At 32.3% G+C, this 25,888-nt stretch overlaps 1 protein-coding gene and 1 pseudogene across 2 annotated transcripts in view; both read left to right on the forward strand.

Annotated features, from left to right (window-relative positions):
• The window catches only part of KHDRBS2 (KH RNA binding domain containing, signal transduction associated 2), a 511,685-nt gene that overhangs the window by 214,990 nt on the left and 270,807 nt on the right, over nt 1-25,888 (forward strand). The gene's annotated exons all lie outside the window — the stretch shown is intronic.
• On the forward strand, nt 8,920-9,038 carry LOC111740514 (annotated as a pseudogene).

Here is a 25,888-nt window from a genome sequence, read left to right on the forward strand (position 1 = left end):
TATTCCTTGTTAATTATTGCCGTATGTTTTAATAATTTTCTTTAGAATGTTAATTAGACTTTATTTCACTTTCTATTTTTGAGTGGAAATAAATCATTTCAATAGGTTTAAATTGCATGAGAATATAAGCATAAAAAAATGTATGTGGCATCAATTTTTATAACATCTGATGGGTTAGGCAGAGAAGTAAATCCATTTTTTAAAAACAGGTAAAGCATGTACATGACAAAAAATGTAAAAGAACTGTAAACACAATCTTTCTCTGGTAGTTTGAATAATGTGGCAGAGTAAAGTGAGGACTATTCCATATATATAACTATAAAATTTGGACAAAATATTAAAATAGAAAGTACTTAAAGGTGCCAGAAGAGATCTAAAAATTGCAACTGTGAAAGGAAAGATTCATGATTTTGTAGATTTCTTGTTGAGGAGGTTTACCAAGTCCCAGTGGAAGAAATAGCAGCAGAAAACCAGCCTTGCATATCAAGGAAGCAACCTCTGTTTTGTCTTATATTTGTATAGATATCCAAGTTTTGTTTAGGTTAATATTGCCTGTCATAATTTTTTTTTTCTTTCAATGTTATTATATCCCTATGTTTTGATTGGGTTCCTTGTAAATATCACAATGCTGGATTTTTTTTAACCCAATCTGATAATTTCTGCCTTATAACTTGAGATTTTATATTATTTGATTTATTTAGACCTTTCTACTATCATTCTTAGTTATCTAGATTTGTTTTGCTTTGTTACACTCATTTTCTTTTTATATTTTAAATTCCAATTAAGAAATTTTATCACTTATTTTTTCCAAAATGTATTTGAAAATTATAATCTCTACATTAAACTTTATTAATTACCTTTAAAATATTTACTTGACCATATAAAGGATAAAGTTAATAATATTTTAACTCTACCTGTAAGCAACAGAAGAATGACTCTCTGATCTCGCCTGCTGAATCCATATTTTATGAGTTCCAGTATTTTAGTTCTTTGTGTGTGAGTGTGTGTGTGCGTGTGTGTGTGTTGTTTTCTAACCATCATTTAGGCATTATTATTGTTATTTTTTATATTGTCTGTGTTTGATTATATTTACACATTTATGTATTTTATTAGTCATTCCACTTTTTATCCCTGGCCTTCATTTTGAGATCATTTCCTCCTTCTTGAAGTATGTATTGTTTTTTGAGCGATTTCTTTGGAGAAGTTATTGACTTAGTTTTAATTCACCTGAAAATGTGTATATCGCTCTCCTTCATGCCAGATAATTTTTTGCACATATAGTTCCATATTGTCAGTCTTTTACTTTCAGAATTTCAAAGTTGTTATGACATTTCTTTCTGGCTTCAGTTGTTGTCTTTAAGAAGTTGTGTTAGTCTAGTTTTCTGTGTAAGTAATAACCTTTCATTCCTCCCTGGGTACTTTTCAGATCCTTTTTTAAAAATTTATCTTCACTATGGTTTCATTGTTGTATATCTAGGGTGACTTCTTTTATTTAACCTACATGTGATTCATTTTGAGTTCTTGAATCATTTGTTAGAGATTCTCAACCATGAAAATGTTTCTTTTTCCTCATTCTGTTTTCTCCTTTGGACACTACAATTGGACATTTGCTAGACTGTCTCATTCTACACTCTATTTCTCTTAATTCCACTTTGAAATTTTTCATCTCCTTGTATCTCTGTGTTGCATTTGGGGTAATTTCTTCAGTGTCTAGTTATCTCTTAAGCTGTCTCCTTTTTTTTTAAATTGTGGTATAATTAACATACATTGTATTAGTTTCAGGTATACAACACAATGATTTGATATTTGTATATACTGGAAATGATCACCACAGTAAGTCTAGTTAACATCATTACCATCTGCAGTTATTTTTCTTGTGGTGAGAACTTCTAAGATGTACTGTGTTAGCAACTTTCAGATATTCAATACAGTATTGTTAGCTATAGCTGCTATGCTCTACATCTACTTATTTATTTTATAATTGGAAGTTTGTATCTGTTGACTCCCATCATCCGTTTGTCCTATTCCCCCGCCAACTCCCCACCTCTGGCAACAACTGATCTGTATTCTATATCTTTGAGCTTGGTTTTTCTTTTTTATTTTTTTTAATTCCACATATAAATGATATTATACTGTATATATCTTTGCTTAACTTATTGAACTTAATGTAACACCCTCAGGGGCCATTCATGTCACAAATGGCAAGATTTCATCCTTTTTAATGGCTCAGTAATATTTCATTATATATGTGTGTGTGTGTGTGTGTGTGTGTGTGTGTGTGTGTATATTACATATATATATTACATCTTTATCCATTCTTCCATCGATTGACATTTAAATTGTTTCCATATTTTGTCTTTTGTAAATAATGCTGCAAAGAACATGAAGATGCAGAGATCTTTACAAGTTGGCATTTCATTTTTCTTCAGATAAATACCCAGAAGTGGATCATATGATAGTTATTTTTTTAATCTTTCGAAGACCCTCTAACTGTTTTTCATAGAGGCTGCACCAATTTACAATCCCACCAATTGTATGCAAGGGTTCCATTTTGTCCACATCTTCATCAACATTTGTTATCCTTGCCTTTTGATAATTTCCATTCTTACAGCAGTGAGATAGTATCTAATTCTAATATAAATTTACATTTCTCTGATTATTAATGATGTTGAGCATCTTTTCATGAACTCGTTGGCTATCTGTAGGTCTTTGGGGAAATATGTTTTCAGATCCCCTGCTCATTTTTTGTTGTTGTTGTTTTGTTTTTGCTATTGAGTTTTAAGAGTACTTTTAATACTTTGGAATTTAACTCCTTATCAGATATATATCATTTGCAGATACTTTTTCCCATTCAGTGGATTGCCTTTTCATTTTGTTGATGGTTACCTTTACTGTGCAGAAGCTTTTTAGTTTGATGCGGTCCCACTTGTATATTTCGCTTTTGTTTTCTTTGCTTTTGGTGTCGAATTAAAAAAAAAAAAATCGTTGCCAAGACTAATGTTAAGGAGCTTACTGACTCTTTTCTTCTAGAAGTTTTCTGGTTTCAGGTCTTACATTCAAGTATTTAATCAATTTTGAATTAATGTTTGTGAGTAGTATATGATTGTGGTCCAGTTTCATTCTTTTGCATGTGGTATCAAGTTTCCCAGTACCATTTATTGAAGAGACTGTTCTTTCCCCATTGTATATACGTGACTCCTTTGTCATAAATTCATTTCCCATATATACATGGATTTATTTCCAGTCTTATTCTTTTCCATTCATATGTAAATCTGCTTTTATGTGTAGATCCTACTGTAGCTTTGTTAGTATGGTTTGAAATCAGGGAGCATGATGCCTCCAGCTTTGCTCTTGTTTCTCAAGATTGCTTTGGCTATTCAGAGTCTTTTGTGGTTCCATGCAGATTTTAGGATTGTTTGTTCTGTTCCTGTGAGAAATGCCAGTGGAATTTTGATTATGGATTGCATAGAATCTGAAGATTGCTTTAGGAATTATGGACATTTTAACAATATTAATTCAATCCACAAGCATGTAATATGTTTTTATTTATTTGTATTTTCTTCAAATTTTTTTCCATCAATGTCTTATAGTTTTTATGTACAGATCTTTCCTTGGTTAAATTACTTCTAGGTGTTTTATCCTTTTTGATGCAATTATAAATGGGATTGTTTTCTTAATTTCTCTTTTTGACAGTTTCTTGTTAAAGTATAGAAATACAACGAACTTCTTATATTGAATATTTATTCTTCAACTTTACTGATTAATTTACTAGTTCTAACTTTTTTTTGTTTTTTAATTTTTAAAATTTTAATTTAAAACTTTAGAGTTTTTAAATTTGTAATATCAAGGCATTTGCAGTTTAACTTATTTCTTTTGAGTTTGGATGCCTTTTATTTCTTTTTCATGCCTAATTGCTGTGTCTACAAGTTACAATACTATGTCGAATTAAAATGATAAGATTGGGAAGTGTTGTCTTGTTCCTGGTCTTAGAGGAAAAGCCTTCAGCTTTTCATCATTGAGGGTGTGTTAGCTGTAGGCTTCTCATCTATGGCCTTAATTATATTGGATATGTTCCCTCTATACCAACGTCATTGATAGTTTATATCTTAAATGGACATCGAACTTTGTCAAATGCTTTGTCAAAAGCATTTGTCAAAAGCATTTGACAAAGTTCAATGTCTATTTAAGATATAAACTATCAATGAGGTGATGATCATATGATTTTTATCTTTCATTTTGTTAATGTGGTGTATCTCATTGATTGATTTGTGGATATTGAAACATCCTTGCATTCCGGGAATAAATTCCATGTGATTATGTTGGATAATTCTTTTAATGTACTGTTGAATTCTCTTTGTTAATATTTTCTTAAAACTTTTTGCATCTGTGCTTCTCAGGGATATTGGCCTGTAATTTTCCAATATTTTGAGGTTCTTGTCTGGTTTTGGTATCAGGATAATATGGCCTCATAAAATGAAATTAAATGTGTTTTCTCCTTTTTTTTTTTTGGAAGATTGACAAGCATTGGTACTAATTCTTTTTTGAATGTTCTGTAGAATTTACCAGTGAACACTGGTCCTGGACTTCTGTTTTTTGGGAAGTTTTTAATTATTTATTCAGTCTCTTTACTAGTAATTGGTCTGTTTAGATTTACTATTTTTTCATGATTAGATCTTGGTAGGTTGTATGTTTCTAGGAATTTTTTCATTTCTTATAGGTTTTCCAGTTTGTTGGCACATAATTATTCATATTAATCTTATATGATCCTTTTTTATTTCTTTGATATCAGTTGTAACATCTCTTTCATTTTCAAAAGTTTTTTTTATTTAATTCCTCTCTCTTTTTTTTAATTGATTAGTGTAGCTAAGGTTTACCAATTTTGTTTATCTTTTCAAATAACCTGCTTTTGGTTTCATTTATCTTTTTACTGACTTTTTACTCTCTAATTTATTTCTGCTCTGATTTTTGTTATTTTCTTTCTTCTACTAACTTTGAGATTTGTTTGTTCTTTTTCTAGTTCCTTCAGGTATGTAAGTTATGTTGTTTATTTGAGATTTTATTGTTGTTTGTTTCTTACTGTAGGCATTTATCACTATAAACTTCTCTCTTAGAAGTGCTTTTGCTGCATTCCATCAGTTTTGGTATGTTCTTACTCCTATTTTCACTTGTCTCAAGATATTTTTTTAATTTCCCTTTTAATTTCTTTGTTGAGCCATTGGTTATTCAGTAGCATGTTATTTAATTTCCACATGTTAGTAAATTTTCTATTTTTCTTTTTTTAGTTAATTTTTAGTTTTATACCATTGTTTTCTAAAAAGTTTCTTAATATTTCAACCTTAAATTTGTTAAGACTTGTTTTTCTGGAGAACATTTTAAGTGAATTTGAGAATAATGTGTAATCTGCTGCTTTTGAATGGAATGTTCTGTATATATCTTTCAAGTCCATCAAGTCTAACATGTCCTTTAAGGCAAATATTTCCTTATTGATTTTCTGTCTGGATGATGTGTCATATTCATTGATGTAAATGGGATAGTAAAGTCCCCTACTATTAATATAGTTTTGATAATTTCTCCCTTTAGGTCTGTTAATATTTGCTTTATATATTTTTGTAATCCTATGTTGTATGCATAAATATTTATAACTGTTATATCCTATTGTTGGATTGACCCATTTATCATTATGTAATGCCCTTATCTGTCCCTTATTACTGTCCTTGTTTAAAAGTCATTTTTGTTTGATGTAAGTATAGCTACTCATCTTTCTTTGTTTTACATTTGCAAGGAATATTTTTACCACTCTTTTTCTTTTAGTGTGTGTATGTCCGTATATCTGAGGTGAGTCTGTTGTGGGCAGCATATAGATGGGTATTGTGCTTGTGTTTCTTTTTTTTTTAAGTCCATTTAGCCACCCTGTGTCTTTTGATTGGAACACTGAGTCCATCTACACTTGAAGTAATTATTGATAGTTATGTACTTATTGCCATTTTGTTCATTGATTTCTGGCTATTTTATAGTTCTTCTGTTTCTTTCTTTGTTTCTTGCTCTCTTCCTTTGTGGTTTGATGACTTTCTTTAGTGGTATATTTGATTCCTTCCTCATCTTTTGTGTATCTCCAGTTGGTTTTTCCTTTGATGTCACCAAGAGACTCTCATATAGCAACTTATATTTTAACAGTCTATTTTAATTTGATAGCTACTTAAGTTTGAACACAGTCTAAAGCTCTGCATTTTACTCTATCGCCTACATTCTATATTTTTAATGTCTCATTTTGCATCATTTTATTCCTTAACTAACATACTTACAGTTATTTTCACTATTTTTGTCTTTTAATCTTTCTACTAGTTTTAGAAGTGATTAAACTACTACTTTTACTAAATATTTCCCATTACAAATGATATTTACACTTTTATAAATTTTCTTTGTTCTAAAAGTCTATTTATATTTCTTGTAAGGCTGTCTTAGTAGTGACAAACTCCTTTAGCTTTTGGTTGCCTGGAAAACTATACTTTGATTCTGATGATAATAACTTTGCCAGGTACAGTATTCTTGGTTGGAAGCTCTTGTCTGTCAGCCCTTTCAATATATTGTGCCACTCCCTTCTTTCCTACAAAGTTTGTTGCAAATCTGCAGTTGGTTTTATGTTTTATGGGGGTTCCCTTGTAATTAACAAGTTGTTCTTCTCTTGCTGCTTCTGAGATTCTTTCCTTGTCTTGAACCTTTGACATTTTAATTATAATGTGCCTTAGTGAGTATCTCTTTGGGTTTCTCTTTGGAGCTCCCTGGGTGTCCTGGATCTCAATGTCTCTGTCGTCCCAAGTTAGGGAAATTTTCAGCCATTATTTCTTCATGTAAGTTTTCTGCCTTCTGTTCTACTTCTCTCTTCTCCTTCTGCGACTCCTATAATGCAAATGTCAGTCTGTTTGATGTTTTTCCATACATCTTTTGAGCTAACTTTACTTTTTTTATTTCTTATTTCTTTTTGCTTCTCCGATTGGGTTCCTTTCTCTGTCTTCAAGAGTACTTATCCTTTCTTCTGCTTCATCTTGACTGATTTTTAACCCATGTAGTCTGTTTTTCAGTGCTGTTACTGTATTCTTCATCTCTGTGACTTCTGTTTGGTACTTAATATTTTCTGTTTCTTTTGTTGAAGTTTTCACTGTATTTATCTATTCTCTTGAGCTTGGTGAGCATTTTTATGACCATTACATTGTACACTTAATCAGGTAAATTACTTTTTTCCACTTTATCAAGGTTTCTTACTGATGTTTTCTTTTGCCTTTTATTTAAAACATAATCCTCTGTTTCTTCATTTTGTTTGACTTTTTGTGTTAGTTTCTATGCATTAGATGAAACATCCACCTCTCTGTCTTCTCGGGTTGGCCTCGTGTAGATGAACCTTATCATTCAACCTTGCTTTAGCTCTTGATTGTCTCTCAACTCTTTGTAACTGTTCAAGCAGCTTATTTTATTTTTAATATTACACCATAGCTTAAAGTGAGCCAAGACCAGTCAGTGTTCCAAAGGGGAAGTTCTCATTCAGCACTAGAATCAGGCTGGTTGGAAGCCAGACCCTTAGGCAGCAGTTTTTAAATAATGCATATATATATATATATATATATATATATATATATATATATATATATATTGTTTGGTAGGACTGCAGGCTAAGTGCAGGTAACATGGAGGGATCTGGTTGCAGCCACACAAATCTGGGCTTCAGACTAGCGTATGAGCTTCTTTCTGGGAGATAAGAGTGAGCTGTAATGAGTCAAAGGGAGAGTGCAAAATGGCATCCTCTGGCTTGTGTTCCCTGAGAATACCTCTCTAGCTTCTAGATATATATCGAACCTGAAGCCTGCCCTTATGTCAAGAGCTTCAGGAAGAGTAGGTAGACCTTTTTCATAGAAAGGCTAGGTCTATTTCAGTCTACTGTCTGTGCAGTGCCCTAGGGAAGGTAGTCTGACAAGAACTGTCTCTGATTGTTATAGTTTTGTGAGACCCAGGAACACATGGTCCCCTGGCCACCAGAGCTAGGTGATCAAGGTATATTTCTTGGTGGCAGCTGCAAAAAACAATGCACCTAATATAAAAACTGGGGGCATCAGATATGTATAAGAGCTCTCCTCTAAGAAATGCTAGTATTCTGGAGCCAGACAGAGGAAGAGTGTGAGGATAATGCCTGCCCTCTAAAGTCTCAGGGAAGCTTTATAGTCAAACATTAGATGTGTGTTTAATTAGAAACCTGTCCCTCAGGCTGCAGCTATAATGTTAAGCTAGTAGGCCTCTTTTTTTTTTTTTTTCCCCATCTCCTTATATCTCTGTGCTGCATTTGGAGTAATTTCTTTAGTGTCTAGTTATCTCTTAAGCTGTCTTGTCTTTGGATTGGTCCATTAATTGAGTTTTAAATTTCACCAATTTTATTTTTTCATTTCAAAATATTCTATTTTATTTTTAAAATCTGTTTATCATTGTTAATTTTTTATTTCATATCTATGATCTTGTTGTTTTTATATTTTACATCTAGAACATTATAAAATATACTTATTTTATATTCTTTCTGGATAATTTCAAGATCTTAAAACTTTGGTTTCTATATGTATTTGTTTGGTTAATAGTTCTTAAAAGTATTTAACCTTTCATACTTCCAAAGCATATTGGGATAATTTGGTATTATTTTTTTCAGAGCACAAATAAAGTTTAATGTTTCCTTTTTTAAAAAATTGGAGATTGTTACGTTAGCTTCAAAACGAATGGTAGTAGTAGAAATAGTAATACAAATGACAAGGTTAATAATAACAATACATGTCATTGCATAGCAGTTATATTTGCCTATATAACTGATTATCTCCCTTAAAGTAACCCTTTTGTCAATGTTACTTTGTTCATTAGGAAAAAGACTTGATTGAAAAACAATTTACTATTTATGGCCATGCCACCCTGAACATGCCCAATCTCGGCCAATCTCGGAAGCTAAGCAGGGTCAGGCCTGGTTAGTACTTGAATGGGAGACCACCTAGGAATATCAGGTGCTGTAGGCAATAAAAAAAAAAAAATTACTATATTTGGAGACATAACTCTACTGATTAATTCCTGTTAATGTCAGATTTATGCACTAAGAATATTAAAAAATTGTAATCAGACCTTCGAATTTCTTTAGTGAATTTTGAAAATGAGTGTGTTTTGTCTTTGCCTAAAATAAAGAAAAAGACAGACACTATTCTCAATTATGGAAGTGAAATATTTTCCACTGGGTTATTTTGGTTTAGCTAATAAGAATTACATCTTAATTTGATAAATTATTCTTTTCCTTTTTCCACTATATTAAATTCATCTATGTGGATATGAATTTTATTAACTGACTTGGAAGTAATTATATATTGTGTAGAGTTTATAATAATTCTACTTTGGTATGTTAATTTACCTCAAACAATATAAAATGGTAGTATTTTAGGAAGAAATTGTAATATATTTTGCTAACAACACATGCTACATATAACAACTGATAGATTGGTATAAATCGAACAGCTTCAGCAATCCTTATTTCAATATACATTTACTGAGTGTTAACTTATGCTTTTCTTATTACTGATTTTAAATCAATATTCTCCATTACATCTATTGCCAGAGATACATGACGAATTTTAATATAATTTTTTTATGGAGAGGTTGAGTCAAAGGGGGATAAGGTTATTTCTATGAATGTTGTATTATAGATAATCAATACAAATAAATATAAATGTTGGCTCGGTGAACCTGCCAGAATGCCTATTATTTTATTCACTGACAATATCTGGAAAAAATATTCTCTCCAGTTTGAAATTTTAGGTTAAAATAATAAGTTATCCTTAATATCATTAAAGTAAGCAAAGTTCTAACATCCAAAGACTATGTAAAATGGTAATAGAATGGATATGAAAACTAGTGACCTAGTAAAACTGTCAAGTGCTCTGTCACATTAGTTTTCTTAATTCTTTTATTCCTTCTGGATTTGGGAATTTCTTTTTAAATGTGATTTTGTTTTGTCATTTAACTCTTTATAGTTTAATATATTTGATAAATTAAAAACATAACTTCACAAATATTTGGAGGAACCCATCAATTTCAGACAGTGTTAATAAGATAAACAAGGACTCTTATCGTAATTTAAAGTGTAATTACATGCAAAGAAAAATAAGTTGGAAAACCAGTTAAAATATATGTAATTTAGTCAAAAGGAAAAAGGAATACGATTTTATGTACATTAGGTTTATCTATGAGAAATTTTAAATTCGAGTAGATGGTAGGAAGTAGCAAATATACCAAATTCTCAAAATGGTTTTGTTAAAATGAAGAAATTATGGCATTTTAATTGTCTCAGTTTTCCAACTTTCATAAGTTATCTTAAAATTATTTTATAAAACCTCATTTTATAATCTAATATATAGGATACAAAAATAACTAACAAAAAGTAAATTTACGTATACTGTATTTTCTTTGGGTTAGTACATTTGTAACTAATGTATAATTATAGAAAGAAACATAAATGAGAGTTTTATAATATCCATTTATATTACCTTCTTTGTAATTTTTACTGAATCATTGAAATTTTAAAATAATTTTATGATTTTTATATTGCTTGATTACATATTATAATTTAACTTTGCAAATAAATAATTTACTCTAAGATGAAGTAATAGGTATAGTATTTGATGAGTTAAAACAGATGTTTATATAAGAGGAAATTAGATATAATTATGATTTTATAATATTTATTAATATTGTAATTATTTTAGATTGACATGATGGAAAAGGCAGGTATTTATGATATTAAATTAGTAGGTTTAAGATACATTTTTATCAGAAAAGTTCCCCAATTTCAGCTGAGATATTTTTTTAAAAAATCTTCAGCTTTTTTTTTATTCATTATTTCTAGCAATAGCAATGTACCAAGAAAAGCACTCACATTCAGTATAATCATTTTCTTTCACACATGATCATGTTTAATAATAGAAAATTTTGGAGACTCGTGAAGAAAAATATCAAACACCTTTGGTTAAATTATAAAAAATAACTCTAGTGACTATGCTTCTTAATGCCCATAAAGGAAACAAGAAAAAATGAATGGTTTCAATAGCTTTTGCTTTCTGATTATTCAGGGAAAGTGCTCAAACTATTTGGCAAATGCCTTACAGAGATCAGGGAACATTACCCCTCTTAAGCTTCATCTAAAGTGAGTATGGTGCCATAATATGCTGAAATTTAATTTCTCTTTAATGTACTTTGTAAGTTCAGTTCCTTCTTTCAAATAATTTCTCAAATAACCTTCTTTCAGTAAAAGCCATGCCACATAATCCACCTCTCTTCAACCTAAGTATGAAATAGATGTCTTAGTAGTAAGCATGAAGAAAATAGAAACAAAGACTTAATAACTTTTCACCTCTGAGGTTTAGTCACCCCAGTCATTTTAGTTCATCTTCTGTGTATGTTATTAGTGTTTGCACACATCTCATTGGTCATATTTTGTGGAAAAGCCAAATTATTCCATTGGTATTCAACAGATTATAATAGTAACAAAAGCAAAATCTATAAATTACTCACATTAACATTCAGAAGTTAATGTGTTTACCAAGTCAAAAATTTAATCTTCTTAAGACTGTGGTCCATGGTACTTTCACTGAGACTTGCTTGTCATTGTTGTAAATCTTGGTTATCTGTTATTGTTTTCCCATCCTGGGCAATTTCAAGTTCTCATTTTTTGTACTACTCTCTCAAAAGTGTCTGTTATGTTGAAAAATATTTTAATTTCCTAATTTATTTGGTGTTTGTAACCATAGTGTCATGGTAAGAGGAGCCTGATATATAAAAAATAAATGATAATATGGCTTTCAAATTTATATCATTAACTTAAGTGATCCTCCACTCATAGAAAATAGTGTTACCTCCTTTGATGACACTGGTTATATTTGATGGTTTTTAAACTTTAAACCAGAGATTACTGACCCATTAACTCCACTAATTAGGCTAAAACCTAATTCGCATGTTCTTTAAGGACTTTGCCCTTGAGTTACTCATGTACTTTAACATTTCACTAATCATTTAAATTGTCCTTCTCAAGTAAGGTGACTAAAACAAAACAAGCTACTATAATAATATTCTGACTGGTGCAAAAAACAAGGCATGCCCCTCAAACGCAATACATCATTCTTCATGCATAAGTGTTGTTACTTTTTCAGCCAGTATTACATTTGACAATTTTTTTTTAAATGTGATTCTTTGTATGTTAAATGACCATGCTTCTGATAAGTTTTAGACAGATTTAACAGTACCAGTTTTTTATAATAGCCAAATTTATTTTCATTTTTGCTGTTAAAGGACCATGCTTTTTCAATTTTGTGTTACTTGAAAATTGTTAAACCTATGCTTGACCATTAAAAGATACTGATTAAATCCCACAGATCTGAATGATATTTGATTTGAAATTTTTATCTCCTTTTTCTGTTATTCCATTGTTCAATACCAAGTTTGTAATAAATAGTCTTTTAGTTTAATTCTAGAGCCCATTGTTGCTCATTCTTTAAACAATAGTGTGATTTTGAGGGATAGTAAAAAGTTTTGTATTTACATTCTAAATCTAATCAACTAATATTTTATTGGAATCTGTTGAGAAGGATTCTGTTATATTTGAGGTTAGCAGAAAAAAAATTAAGATCAATTAGTGATATTTACTATAGCTGTGCAACTAAGGAAACTTTTGTTGCATATCAGCCAGTCACTGTGTCTAAGTGAGTGTTTCTGAATTTTTGAAACCAGAACTCACAGTAAGAAGTCTTTTATTTCATGACCTAACGTGCACAAGCACACACGCACACACACGCAATTGTGATAGACTGAATACCTTCCAAAAATTTTCACATCTTAATAATCCTGGAAACTGTAAAGATATTGCCTTACATGGTAGTAGAGACTTTGCAGATGTAGTTAACTTAAGGATTTTGAGATGAAAAGAACATGCTGGATATCTAAGAGGGCCCAGTGTAATCACAAGTGTTCTCATAAAATGAAGGTAGGAGGATCAGAGTTAGCAAAAGTAAATATAAAGACAGAATGAGGATATGTGAGGTGGAAATAGAAGTTAGAGTGATATGCTTTAAAGATGGAAGAAGGAACCGTAAACTAAGGGATGCAAGCAGCCTCTAGAAGCTAGAAAAGGCAAGAAAGCATTTCTCCTCTGAAGTTTCAAAAGAAATGTAGTTCTGCTGACACACTGATGCAGACTTCAGACCTTGAGAACTATGAGAATAAATTTGTATTGTTTTAAGCCACGAAGTTTGTGGTAATGTGTTATAGCAGCAATAGGAAACTAATACAATAATATATAACTGAAACTAACGTTTTATCAAATGATACTAGGTGTGTGTGTGTGTGTGTGTGTGTGTGCGCGCGTGTGTGCGCCCGTGCGCGCGCACATACTTATCAAACCTTACCATACCCAATGCTCTTTGATATTATTATGCTGTAATATGACATTCTGATTCACTTTTAAAGTGTCAGTTGAAACGCAATAAATTGATGTCACTACCTGTATTGGGTCTTGACCTACATTTTGACAAACCAATGATCTAAGACCTGCACTTTAAAAACATGCAGTGCCAGTTGGGCACTAGACTAAATGGGGGGATCACTTTGTAAATTATATAAATGTCTAACCACTATCCACTGCGCTGTACACTTGAATCTAATATAAAATAATATCGAATGTCAACTCTTAATTGAAAAATAAAAATAATTTAAAAATTAAAATATAGGTTTAAATCTATTTTATTTTTATTTTTATTTTATTTTTGTTTATTACTGGATTCTGAGATTTATGTCTTTAATCTTACATTCTTAAGTTCTACCACTTTTAAAAAGTGGTACACTTCTTTTTACAATTTTTAATTCTTAGCATTCAGTATTCTTGCCTATTAAAAGTGGACTTTTTAAGATTGCATATCTCATTTTGAAAACAAATTGTCTATAAATGTAAATATTCTGGATTGAGTCACTAGGTCCAAAGGATGCATTTACTTATTAAAAAATAGTTTAAAGTATTAGCACAGAAGCCAAGCTATAAAATGACTAGATAGTGTTAAACAAAGAGATCATGAATCTTAAAATCCTAGATCATATGTTTTAGTGAGAAGTAAAAACTGCTTTTTTTCTAGATATTTTAAATTATTTTTAGCTTTTAGTTGCATTTTACCTCTATTACAACTTAGATCAGCTATCTACTTGGGCTCAGCTATAGTTTTATTGATGTTTCTTTTGTTCTTGTCTATGTTATTGTGGGAAAACAACTTGTTTAATGTTCTTTGATGTCCATAATAATATGAGGAGCATCTAATCTTTAATTTTGTATTTGTTTTTAATAATGAATATAATATTTTTTATTTTATTAGTAAACATTTTTTTATCAACTAGATACCACAGAGAGTCTGAAGGGTTGAAAAATACTCTAAAAATAAAATATATCTTTTCATGATTTAATAAGTATATTGTTTTTAACTGGCATTAAAATTTAGTTTGTTCTAGTACTACCAAAACCTTCTTGGGTTAATGATTTATTATCTGATTCTAGTTAGTTGACTGAACCAGATGCAATATGTGGGATAATAAAAAAAATTGTAATCTTAAGTATTCTAGGGGCAATTATAAAATTTAAGAAGAGTTACTTTAGGGTTCATAAATGCAACATATGCATACAGTATATAAAAGAAAGGGGTATAATGAAAACATCTTTAATTATGGCAACACTGTTGCCCATAACGATGATGCTTGATCACATATTAATTTATAGAAGAGGTTACAGACATAAAATATGATATCAAAAAATGTCAATTTCAGTAACTATGCAAATTTAACTGAGTTTCTATGTGATTTCTTACTTGCTAATACAGAAAGAAAATATTGCATTTCTGAAGGCACTTAAAAAAGTCACTTACAAATGTTTTTAGTTCCTAGGAGGTGGATGATTATGTGATAAAAAAGTTAACTGTGGAAATTGGTGGCCAGACATTTATCTATTTATCTTATTGTAAATGAGTCAGGTCACTTTCCTGGTCAGTTTCTAAGTTCAGTTGAGAGGTTTTTTTTTTTTTTTTTAATTAATGATATTTTCAAATTGATCTATATTTTGCCTTGGTGCAAGAGGAATTTTAGTCGGTGCAAATGCATAAAGGTAGAAAGTTCAGAAACAAAAGAAATAAGATGTAATCAAGAAAAAGATTTTAGAAATATGACTAAGCCTAACATGGATTAGTTAACAATACGTACACACATATATTTATATCTACATATGATAAAGTTATACTTAGATAAATATACAGCAGTAAGTATAAACTTGAGATGAATTTTGGGGTAGGAAATGTCCAAAAGAGGAAAAATGTATCTATTTTATCCTGTAGTCTGCAGATCAATTTCTTCCTCCTTTTTTTTTTTTTTAGAAATAAGATCGTCTGTTTAATGCTTGGTATGAATTTGAAATGCACAAAACAAAAGAGAAGATACACAAACATATATTTTTTAAATATGCCAGAAAGGAAGTTCAAAACAATGTTCTGGAACATCTATATATGTAACATGAATTAATACCATAACCTCATAAAATAAAGGTCAATAAAGAACTTGTTTTCCTTTCTGTGAAAGAAAACCTCTGTCACATTTGGCGTGTTTGGCCTAATTGGTTTTGCTCATAAGAGAAAGAAGAAATTAAGTATTACTTAAAACAAAAATATAGATTCTATAACCAAAAAATCTATTTTTGCTAGAGAGAATTGGACGCCTTCCAGAAACTTTTGCCTAGAATCTTTTAGGAGCATAAGAAATAGCAATATTATATTTTGAATAAAATTTTGTAAATGAAGTACGATTATAAAATGGTGATTGAAATACTTATTCACTGAATTAATCCAATTTCTTTTCACTTTTTAAAATTGCCTTAAACTGCTTTAATGACTTTTTATTTTACTCATAGTCTTTCAGAATGTTTTGAAGTTTTCAATAAGTCTCCCTGACTTAGGCTTTGAATTTAACTAATTATATTAAAGAGAAAATATATTTCATTTCTAGTACCACTGTATGCAGAATAATTAAACTATTTGATGTTAATTTATACCTATAATTCAGTTTTAAAATTAATTATGATTACTATATCTCAAACTGAGTTACATTTTCAAACAGTAAACCAAACATTGATTCTAGCTGATATTAGGTTCCAACTTCTGTGTCCAAAGCATTTTTCTTAGACATTTTTTAGAACAGCTAATGTTTTCTAAATGTATTTTAGTCATTTGTCTCCTCTATAATACTATGCATATGTTGTGAAAGGGTGCTGTCCACCTTTGGATCATAGCAACTGAATTTCATTGGAGCTTAGAAAAAGAACATATACCTTGGCTGGGTGTTGGTTGGGAGAACTAACATCAGCCTTGAGAGGACACTGAAGTCTTGACATCAGCCTTGAGAGAGCATCCTCCAGAGTCAGTGATATATGTTGCCTCTCATTATACCCTGAAGGGCTTTATTCAGGATTAGGAGGATTCATAGCTTGTTGAACTCTAAAAGAGCTAATTTAATGGATTGGTGTTAAATTGGAAGAAGGCTCTAAATTGAGGCAAGATAATTTTATCAGTGAAGTTAGATGGGAATGTCAATATCATTCTCACAAAATTTGCAAGACAAACTAGTATAGATAAACTCGAATAATGGGCTGCATCTGGCTGATTCTTTCAATTAAAAATTTTAACAGCCAATTTCAAATTGTCAATGATGTTATTACTTCTGAACATTTAGCAATACATGTGAGATAATTCTAGAGGTCTCCGTTGACTATAAGCTAAAGTGTGTCAAGGGTGGGACAGCTTGTCTTAGCTGATGTTTATGAACCTTTCCACCCAGAACCAATAACATGATAATTATTTTCTCTCCACTGATTTAAAAAATATTAAAAATAAAACTGTTGACAGTTTTAAAAGCTACAGTTTAAGAGGAATGTTAGCAACCTAGAAGTAATCAGAACAAGAGTCCAGGATGGTGACAAGTGCAAAAATTGGTTTGACTTAGAAAACAAATGATGGAAATGTATTAACTTAAAAATACATGTGTGTGTTTAATAGTTAAAAGGTTATGATAATAAAGAGATACTAAAGTTCTATGTGACTTGAGAGAGCAAAAATAGCAGTTCATAGAAGTTTAAAGTTTTAGATTTCAACTTCATGTGGAGAGCTTTGTAAGAAATAGGGGTTCCCTGGATTAGAATCAGTTCCTTTTTTAGAGAGAAAGCAGCTCTATTTTTCTGTCTACTAACCATTCCTTGATATAATACAATTCAAAATATAAAGTGAATACCTAGTATTCTAATAAGAAGCCCCAGAAAATAAGATTTTTAGCAAAATTGATTATAAAGACATTTAGGAATATAGATATAATAGTTAGCTATCTGCTTATAATATAAAACTAATTTGAATACAGAAATATAGTGGTTTTCTTCTACTTATTTCATATATGTAATGTCTAATCAGAGTCTTGACATTGGCATCTTCATTAACCAATTTGGGGCCATCTAAAAGCTTTCCTTAACACATCATTTTTATTTTCATGTAAGTTATTTGTGATACAGTGCTTTTTGAATCTCTCTGTGATGCTCTAATTGGAATTGTCATCCCAAATCATAGATACCTTTTTATAAAGCATTAAAACTTTTCTAACATTTGCCCTCTAAGCAGATTAAACATAGTAAATGCTTTTAAGTGATCTTTAAAAGATTGTTCACATAGCCAATTGTGATATCAAATTCCCCCAAATAATTATACATGCGCTCAATTTTTATTGACTCCTTCCTTTTTTAACCAGTATTACTAGATGATCTTTAAGCATCTCAAGCTAGCATGCATTGATGGAAGTCTTTATAGACAAATGTATCTTCCACAAACAGTAATTTTTTGTTTAAAATTAGGCCATTGACAAAGTCCCATGAAATATGAGAGTTTGAAAGACAGATGTTTAAAGCATATCTCTATTTACAGATAGAAATTGGCAGGAGAAAAGATGAGAATCAACTTAAAACCAGATAGATACAGCATTTCCATTTCATAACCTTCCTTCTGATTTTTTTCTTAGAAACATGGTATGAATTACCATTACCCTCCTCACGTATCCCCCAATTCCCTTCCTAGATTAGAAAATTAAAGTCCAGTTCCCTAGTGATGACTACAGGGCCTCCACTCTCAGAGTCATTTAAACTCTTCTACCTCAGATCATGTTGCACTCCTGGCACACTTACCTAGTAAATGTTACCATGAGCTTTTGCTCTTTCTGATGTAAGTGTGTGTTTTCCTACATCCATGTCTTTACTTGTGATTAAGGCAGACCATTTAACTTGTTGTCCAAACCTGAACACTTTTGAGAGTGAAAGGAGGTACTACTAAAAGTAAAAGTAATGGTGTAAATTTGGACCAAGGCAAACAGGTAAGGAAGATTACATTCATGATATTCTTCCTTCTTGACCTACTCCCTTCTCCTTTTCAAATCCCAGCCATCCTTCAAAGCCCAACTGAACAAACACCTCTTCTCTAATAATTTGCAGCTTATGAAATCAGACATTAAATGTGTCAAAAAGTGAAGCAAAAATAGTCACTTCTAGTCTGAAGTACTCTTTCTAATGTATGGAAATGTTATATTAATAATTTTATCACCGGAAAACTGAACAATTATTGTCATTCTGATCTTCTCAATTAATTGCACCTTTTGTAGTTTCGCAAAATTCTATGACTACTTTCACAAAATTTAGGGACAAAGCTTCCCCTCCCCCAAAGAGACAACAACATATACATATATCCACTTTGAAAATATCTCTCCTATTTTTAAAACTCTTTACCATGGTCTACAAAACCTGTATTAGTTTTCTAAACCATCTATTTCAGACCTCATTTGCTTCTACTTTCTACTTTATTCCCTGTGCACAAGCCACACTAGCTTTTTTTCTTTTCCTCAAACATGCCAAAATTATCCTGTCTGAAGATATTTTCTCTTATTTTTCACTTTGCTTGCAATAGCGCTCCCACCTGCCCACTCTCCCTCCAATCTGTGCGGTTGAGCACATTTTCATTACTCAGCACTAAGCTCAGAGATGCCCCGACCACCCTATCCAAATAATGCTCTATTTCTTCTTGTTCTTCCTACCCTTTCTTTTTTTTCTTTTATTGCACTTATGATGTAAAATTATATAGAAGTTTTTGCATCATTTTATTACTTGTCCCCTTCCACTAGAATCTAAGCTCAATGAGTAGACTGTTTTTAGTTACTGCTATATCCCACACTGGACCAGTTCTTCTAAGGCAAAAGGCCTCAGTAAACATCACTGTGTGAATATATATGCCCAGGAATTAACTCCTATAACTTTTCTTCTGACCTCTGTCACCAGAATTTATTATATGTAGATGCCTTATCTCTCCATGTCTACAATGAGCTCTCCAAGGTCAGGAGCTCCCCAGAACTAACAGCACAGACTCTTTACATAAAGGTGCATTTAAAGTATTTCTTACTTAAATAAATTAACATATGTTAATGACTCTTTAGAGCAGAACCATCAATGTAATCTTTCCAGATACTTAATTTTCAGAAAAATCCAGTTTGTTTCAAAAGGGGAATGGTAGCGGATTCTTAAAGAAGTGATAGATTTCCTCTTAACAGAGTTGGCCTGTCGAATAAAAGTAATCCACTGTTAATCTGTGCTGGCCCTGAGAGAGATTCCTTTACAGGTGAGTTCCAGCTCAACACCTATTGTCATCACCAGTGGGGTCTTTAAGATGTGGGTTGCTCTACCCTTGGGTTATTCCTCTTTGCAGAAACCTTCCCTTAGGAATTAAGGCCTGATTAGAATTCTTGTGAACTTGTACGTTTTCTGGTACCTTTCATTTAGCTCGCTAAGGAGAGTTTCTTGGTCACTAAAAGCCATTGTATTCCTGTCAGCTACTTTCTCTAATATCTGACAGTGAGGCAAACAGCAAAATATCCTGCAGGTCAGAATCCTGCCTCCGGCCTCGACTTCACTTATTTTTGCGATGTGGGATAAGATATGATTACTAATTGTGGACTTAACAGTTATCATGAGCCAATGTTTGAGTCAATCTATTTTTTAAGATTTTTGTCTGGTTCGTTAAAAAATCCTTCATTTCCTTTAAAAAAAGCGAGAACCTATTATAGATCATAAATGAGAAAATCTCAGCACATTGTGGATAATCAATATATGTTGTTTTTTGTCTTTTTTTGTTTTTTTCCCCACAGAGCCTTAACTAGCAACGTTAGCACCAGGGGCAAGACAGCTAAATATATATGGTGATCACTTCAAAATAAACCATGTGTGTGTGTGTGAGAGTATGTGTGTGTGTGTGTGTGTGTGTGTGTGTTTTGTAGTTGAAGAAGTGGCAGGCAGTTGCAGCCCTCCTGTCGCTGACCTGTGTTCTCTAGATACATTCATCATTTCTGGCAGCCACAGCCATGGACATGTTTGCTGTTGGGCTAACAGTGGCAGAGAGGGAGCTATGCTGAGAAGAGATTGGATTAAAACTCTGCAGACTCTAATGTAATTTTTATTTCCATCCTCTATAGGTGCTCTGGGATAAAAACTAGTTCTTTAAACTATTATGATTCTACTTTTCCTTTCTGTTTATGCAGTATCCATAGATGCTTATTGCCTTCTGATAAAAAAAAAGGGTGAGTCTAAACCCCATTAAACATAGGTAGGTGTGCTGAAAGGTTTTCAGATGATACGATGAAATTAACACTTATCAGTGTTACTGAGGGAGAAGTTCCTCATCTGGAAGAGATATTTGCTGGGCGATATGAGGCAAAATGTGCATCAACAAATATGAGATGTTATGAGGAGCCCAAGTCCAGGTCCTTAGCTCTTCCTTCCGTATTCTTCCTTGACATTATTTTCTGAAAAGTCAAAGAAAAAATTTGAAGAAGGGCTTTCCACACACAAAAGGAATATTTTAGTAGCTCTAGCGTCATATGCCCAAATGCAGATCCCTGTTAAACAATAGTGCTTGAAACTTAGTTACAAAAATGGCTCAAGTACACCCTTTTCTGATGTGCTCTCTTACGCGTGTCCAGCATCTCTAGTGCTGGATTTGTATTTTCTAGTCCTGATAGACTACTCAGTAGGTCTATAATGACAAAACAGAGATGAGCTTCTTAGGAAAAAAATATGTTTATAAAATTAGAATTGATTTACTACAACTTTAGTCTTTTCAGGGTAATTGATTTCTTTGAAAATTCAAAGATATCCTTACTCCCCCCTCCCATCCTTTTGTCAAGTGTATAAGAAAAGCTTTCCTCTTAGACATTATTAAATATATTTTTGCTGAAACAGAGTGAAGGAAAGAAAGGAAAAACAATAATGTGATAAGACATTATAATCTCCAAAAGATCAAATTTTTATGTACTTCATTCTTCCTGGCAAGTGTTCATTAAGTAACAGAAAGCTTAACTGTTTATTTGGTTAAAACGATTAATATAAAAGTATGTAGAGATTATACATTTTATTAACATTTAGATATGTTCTAAGAATCATCATTTAAGTATACTCTGACCTAATTCGCCTCCCCATCTCTCTCTCTCTCACATACACAACACACACAAGATACTACAGAAAAATACACTCCCTGTTTAATAAGATCTATGTAATCTAACATTCTGATGGAAGTTGCTATCAATATGAATAATATAATATCAAATATTTATGATATTATTTAGAAGATGCTACAGTTAAGATTCTGTGGAGCAAACTTTTCTGCGTTGCTGGCTGTGTACAGTCGAGATGAATACATTTGATCTGAACCTTGTAAGAAAAACAAAGATCCACAGTGGTCTGAAAGAGGACAGTGATTTCAGAGAAAGGTGAGGATTTTCTCCTTTAGTGATTGCAAAATAGTGTCTGCAAAGGGAATGGCAGAAGATGAAACTGCAAGCTAAGCCAGTACCATATTAAAAAGGTCTGTAATGCTATGTTGAAATTGTTGAATTTTAGTTAAATATCACCAGAGGCTTTTAAACAGGAAGTAATATGATCTGGAAACCCTTTTCAGAAAGCTAAAAGTGGCAACAATATATATTCTTCTGCTCATGGCATTTATTGACCTTGAGTCTATGCTGTAAATTTGGATGCCCTTTCACACTGATACCAGGTATATTCTAGTCAGTGGTTAGCCACTTTATGGTGTTTGCTTTTCAGTCTGGTTGCCTGATGAACAGTGTAATGCATTTGTTCAAAGCAGAGTTTTTATATCATATCTTCAAGAGCCAAATTGATTTGTCTGCTGCTATTGCATTTCCAGTAGGCAGCATCTCTACAATTCTGCAGGAACTTCTTCAGCAGCTTTTTGTGGCCTTTCTGTTGTTCTTGTTTTTTCCTTCTGGCTGTAGTCAGCATTCCGGGTCAGAGCTGTTTTGGTGTCCTATTGCCGTCTCTTCTACAAACATGTCTGGTTGCACATGAAGTCTCCCCCAAATTGATATTCCAACTCTAAATTTTCTTTCAGACCAGCATTTGGCCTGTTGATCCCTGCCAGCTGGGATTCACTAGTATTTGCTTTTCCATTATTGGTTGGCAGTGACAATTTGCCCTTTAAGCACCATGAGGCTCAGAAGCAATTCTGGAAATATCTCTTGGGTTAAAGATGACTTTCCTGAAATCCTCTTAGACAGCTCACTTGTTGTCTTCACTTCTTAATTGGTTCATAGGTTTCTTTTCAGCACACCTTTCTTCCCAGCCCCGATTCTGAATTTAAAAAATATCTCTCAGGCTTCATGAAACCTTTTTATCCTTGAGGATGCTTCTTCTTGAAATGGAAAGAGAATACAGGTACCCTGAGAGCTAGCATGCTAAGTAAAGTGATTCATAAAATATTTTCCATTACCCACATTATTGCCAAACATCTTTCATTTGGCTTATTGCTTTTGTCAGCATGTACTCAGAACAATTTAAATACTTCTTAAATCTAGACTACTGAGACTTTTTGGAAATAGGCCTCGTCTTTTGCATTAGTGAAAATTTTTCAAAGGAATTAGTTCCAGGTAGTCTAAACATTGGATTTCTTGGAAGAGCATAATAAATGCCATAATTTGTAGTGGAATAGTTAAAATGATGAATTATCACCTTATTAGATCACCAGCATCCATGGCCTTGGGAATTCTATAGTCATACAGTTCTCAGTACTTGAGAAGGGTTATTTAATACTATATATCATTTCTGGAATAGTAAATATAACTATGCATAGAAAGCACTCAGCACAGGGCTGGATAAATACTGGTAGACATATTATTCATATTTCTAAATTCAAAATTTTGTAGATGAGAAGTCCACTGCCAATTATATTTTTTTCTCTTTGTGGATCTAGTTCTGGAAGCTTGCAAGAGGTTTTTCTTGTTGTGTTTGCTTACTTGCTTGCTTTTTTATACTTAAAGTTCAGAGATTTTAATGAGATATACACCAAAGTGTTTTTTCTCTTCGAGTCAGGGTGGAATTAGTTGAGCCCTTATAATCTGCAGGGTGTAATTTTTTTCTATTAGTTGTTAATTTTTGTTGTTGTTCTTCCTTATGTTGTTCTCTCCATGTGGAATTTTTATTATTTACATATTAGCTTTCCTGGATCTATCCTTCATATCTGTGTTATTTACTTTGTGATCATTATCTATTCATGTACTTTTCTTTGTTTTTAATATTTCTCGACATCCTCTCCATAATTTAATCTACTGAATTGTTGTTTTGATTTGAGTTCCCCTAGGAAAAGACAGGGTGGCAGGATTTAATTATGTGAAGTTTATTTGTAAGGAGATCTCTGAATCCCTGGTAGAGGATTAAGGAAGTAGATTTTAAAAAAATTAAAAAAAAAAAAACAACATATAATGTGCATTCTCAAACAAGTTAAACCTGTGAGCAACTGAACATTATCCCACTGGGGAACTCTGAGAAAGAAGAAGATGCAAGTCACCCTATCTTAGGATTGAACACGCTGGGGTATTTGTAAGCCAACTCTCCCCAGTCACTAGCTGAGAGCTGCTCCTAGAGGAGGGTAGTTCCCTGGCATTTCCTCCCTGCTGCGTGCACAGATGGGGCTCTCTCTCATAACTAGACCAAGCCATCTCGGCAAAAAGATGAGTAAATGCTGTTTGCGTGAAGATGGTAAGGCAGGGGGACATGGGCAGAGGACCAACAGCATCTGTCACTATTTGTTTCAGTGGATGTTGGGAAATATAATTAATAACAAAATCTTCTTTTTCACAAAGGTAGGATAGGAGGAAGACACTTTTATTACTGAATAAGCATTAAACCAGAATGTGATGGACATCACAGGCAATCCACCAAGAGATTATGAAGACCGAAAGAAATCTCACTCTTTAGCCAAGCAGATACAACCCATTACATACTTGTTCTCAACATAAACAATAACGAGTCCTCCAGTAAGTCCTCCTTGACAGCACCATTGGTCATGCAGTTCATCCTAATTTATCTGGTTACTGGGGGGTGACCATCAGTGTTAGCTAATGGCTTCATTCAAGGGAAAACCAAACTTCTCATGTCTTTATGACAGGAAGCAGTTTTGCAATTAGAGCAAGTCATTTCCCAAAATTAGGCTCCTACCTTCCCACAGAAACTGGGAGATGGGGGTTATCTATCCTGATGCTTACATTTCAAAGAGATGTCTTCCATGTGTCTGAGAAAGACATTTCTAAGTCATAAAGCTGACAAAAGGCCTATCTGTCTTCAAAAGGATTTATATACATTCAAAGAGAGAACTTACTTACAATCAAGTTTTTGAAAACTAAGTACTCTGAGGAAAAAAAGAGGGAGGGAAATATCTTCTCTTGTTTTCATCAGGGAGAATTAAGACTCTTATTTTGAATTTTTATTTGCTCTTAACTTGGAAATCATGTTTTCTAAAACGGTAAAATTTTTGTACCTGCATTTTATCTCAACTGCTTCCTAAAATGTGTTTGTCGAAGTGTTCATTTTTCACTTCCAGCAATTCATTTGGCAGTGTTCAAATGGCATGTGTTTGGATGTTCTGCTTGACTTTCTTGTCTATGGCTGCTAGTATTGCATGTTGTTTTTATTTGTGAGCTTAGATATGATTGTTGAAATCAAGTAGTGAAGTCCTTTAAATAGTAGATGGGAGAAAGGGATTTTCACCCCTGTGAACCCCTGGTCCCTTTTTTTCCTGATTTCTCCCAGCCTCAAATGTAGGACATGCTTAATTTTCATCTTGGTTTCTTCTCAGTTTCCATTTTGAGGTCAGGGAGAACTGTTACATGCACATGTCCTTTGCCCACAATGTTCATAGATCTCTGAGTGCCAGGTTCTTCCCAGGATCCATTTCCCTCTTTCTGGATCCACTGGGCTCCAACACCATTCTATAAGTGCTTTCACATCCCTATAACAATTCCCTCTACTGAACCTGAACAGAGCCCCTTTACATTCATTTCCATCTGGGAAGGAAGAGACTAGAGAAGCATATTTAGATAATTTGGGATTCCACACTGTTCTGTTCCTACAAAATAAATGTTTGTGAGTATCTTAATTACTAAGCAAATGACTTTTAAATAATTAAATGTGAAGACACAGGCCTTTCATATGTTTATTCAGGAGGATGACTAGTAAATCTCCCTATGGATTCCATTTGGTCAAGATTGATTACCTTCTTCTCCTTGAGTAATGAAATAACCCATTTATTCTTTTTTCTTTCTTTCTTTTTTTTTTACTTTTTTTTAAGTTTATTGGGGGAACATTGGTTAATACAATTACATAATTTTAAGGTATACATTATCATTTCACATCTGTATATTCTATTGTGTGTTTCCCACCCAGAGT

The sequence above is a fragment of the Pteropus vampyrus genome, unplaced genomic scaffold (assembly GCF_000151845.1).
Source record: "Pteropus vampyrus isolate Shadow unplaced genomic scaffold, Pvam_2.0 Scaffold64, whole genome shotgun sequence".
Lineage (NCBI taxonomy): Eukaryota > Metazoa > Chordata > Mammalia > Chiroptera > Pteropodidae > Pteropus > Pteropus vampyrus.